Raw genomic sequence first — 2,930 nt, 5'->3', positions numbered from 1 at the left:
CGACTGGTCTTGTTTATTGGTTAATTAAAGCCAAAGCGGAACTTCACCCTTTGAAATGTGACGTCAGTTAAAGACTTGAGTACTGAACTTGTCTTCTGCTGAGATTTCGCTTCCACTTCTTTTACAGAATAGAAACTGGTTCTGGAGGGACTGCCGAGAGTCTTTGAAAAAAGCGATAATATAGTGAGGCTGTATTAAATCTCCATCTCGGAGGAACTGAAGCTGCGCGCTGTGTGAAGGTGAAGGTTTATTCTGATGGAGTGAAGAACCTGCAGCCTGTCTGCTGATGGTATCATTTAAAAAGGCTCTTTGATCCAGTTCTGTGCAATCATAACCCCAGCAGTGAGTCACGGTGGGGTGTTCTGAGCTCAGACTCACCGTGAGGTGGGAGGATGCTCAGGAAGAGGGAGATTCCAGGTGCAAAACTTGCCTCGTGTTCATAACCAAGATCGGAATAACTGTCATCACCTACGACTGTGTAGTAACAGTCAAATCCTGCAATTAAATCTAGAGCTGCAAAGAAATGAGGTGAAATGAGTTAAGGTTTCACAAAATGCTTCAGGATGCCACGTAAATGGGTTAAGTCTGGGCCTGGCAAAGCAATGGAGGCTATTTTAGTAATGAAGTTTAAAGTAAGCGTATTGGGTGTTGTTGATGCCCCGTGTGGGAGGTGGGGAATGGAGCGACGGGGCTGTGACTGGCAGAAGAACACGCGGGAAGGACGAGGAACCGCTTTTCCCAGCTCAGTTTAGCACCAGAGCGTTCAGCCTTTAATCCTGAATACGAACAGCCCTGAACTGTCCCTCCTCGCTCGCTAAAACCGCGAACACAAGGAGCAGACACCAGAGCGGCACCTGGTACCCAGCCCTGGCGTTCTCCACAGAAATCCGTTCAAAATGGATATTTCTTTTCTATGTATTAATGCAAAAAATACGCTTGGGTATACTCATCCCAGATGTTTCCAAATCTTTTTTCCTTCTTGCTAATTATAAATGTTCTTAATGTTGCCAGTGAAATCCTTCGTTTTCCTAAATTAGACTTGGCTGGCATTGAATTGGGTTACTAGCATTAACACTGACTAGAATTGATAAAGCTGTAATTTACATTTGGGGAAAACAAAATGTTTGTCAGCATCTTTCTGAGCAGGATGTCAAAGTTCCCCACTGGAGCTCCTTTAGCTTTGAGGGAACAGGTTCCATTCAGAGTGGTCACAGTATTGCTGAAGACTTGTGTTCTTAACAGCTCTCGGGAAACACCTTATGCCGAGTAAAAATCCCGACCAGTAAACTTAACTGGAAGTAGGTTCTGAAAACCACTGTTTTAAGGTCAAGTTCAGACAGAAAAAGCAGTTGAGTGAACCTGGGGGTTTTTTGAGGTTCACATGTGCCCAGGACTCCTTAAAATGTTGATTCATTTTCATTCTGCATCAGGCAGTTCTCTGTTATATAAACCTGAGCTTTTCAGCAGCAACATGTCTTTGTACTCGGGTTTTACTCAATGCCGCTACCCAGCAGTTAAAGATGCCGGTGATGATTTGCTGGAGATACATTGCTGTTAAGGTTAAATGCATAGATGGAAAATGCATCAACTCCTCTGATATCGAAGGTAGACTCCAATTTTTGGGTTGATGACTTCTCAATTCAAGTGTTCTCCTGTAACTTGTATTTTCTTTCACTTGGAGGGGGAGTTGAAGGGACGAGGGGATAGAAAAGCCCATAGTCTTATAAGAGTGATAACCCTTCTGCGAGCCAGACCATGGACTACTGCATGGATCTACTGCAGTGGGGCTCGGAAAAGTGATGTTTTTCCTCTTTCTCGACAAAGAACCAGATCATTGAATCACAGAGTGGTTGGGGTTGAAGGGACCTCTGGAGATCATCCAGTCCAACCCCCTGCTAACGCAGGGTCACCAGAGCAGGTCACACAGGGTCAGTCCAGGCGGGTTGGAATGTCTGCAGAGAAGGAGACTCCACAGCCTCTCTGGGCAGCCTGGGCCAGGCTCTGCCACCTCAAGGGAAAGAAGTTTCTCCCCATGTTCAGGTGGACCCCCCTGTGCTTCAATCTGTGCCTGTTGCCCCTCATCCACTAAACCACTCAACCACTAAAAGGAGTCTGGTCCATCCTCTTGCCATCTACCCTTGAGATATTTATCAGCAGAAATAACATCCCCTCTCAGCTTCTCTTCTCCAGGCTGAACAGATCTTGGAGCCTTCTCAGCTGTGGGAGGGGAACCCATAAAAATACACATTCAAGCCCCCTTGCAAAAACCCCACGTTTGGATCTGCACGTTAAGCACCGCAGAGACTTTCACAGATCTCACCTGTCAAAGGGAAAAACAGGGAGGGGGTAAAGGTGCGGAGACTCCGTTTGCCATTTAAGGAAATCTCGTCCAGCTCTTTTTTATCTTATTTGTATGTCACTTCATACAGCGTTTTATAACTTGATACTTTTTCCTGGTTTTGTTGTGTTAGTTGGGTTTTGGGTTGTTTTTTTGGATGACGGGTAGCATTTTGAAAGCAAGGATTCTGTGTTGCACAGTGATTCAGTGCGTGTGGGGCTTGAAAAAGCAATTCACACAGATCAGAAATTCTGTTTCTGAAAGGTTGTTGTTGCTGCCTTTGTGCTTTTGGAGAATCCTTTAAGAGCGTGGTTCTCCCACGCCTCCTCTTATTGCCTGATACTTTGAATAATCAAAAAACCCTTAATTTATTAAATATGTGGTTTGTGATCTCAGGGCAAAGAGGCTTTTGGGGCTGGCCTGGCTCAGAGCTGGTTATTAGGGTTTTACTTCGTCCTCACAGCACATTTTACTATTGTAAAATAAAAGCAGAGAAGACCCCCTAGTTCCTCCAGGAATAACTTCCAAGTGTTGCCAGCCCTGGAGCACGCTGGGACCAACAGGCGGATTTGTGTGAACCATCGGTGTTGTG

Source organism: Columba livia, chromosome 12, assembly GCF_036013475.1.
Source record: "Columba livia isolate bColLiv1 breed racing homer chromosome 12, bColLiv1.pat.W.v2, whole genome shotgun sequence".
NCBI classification, from domain to species: domain Eukaryota; kingdom Metazoa; phylum Chordata; class Aves; order Columbiformes; family Columbidae; genus Columba; species Columba livia.
Note: the sequence above shows the minus strand (reverse complement) of the source record.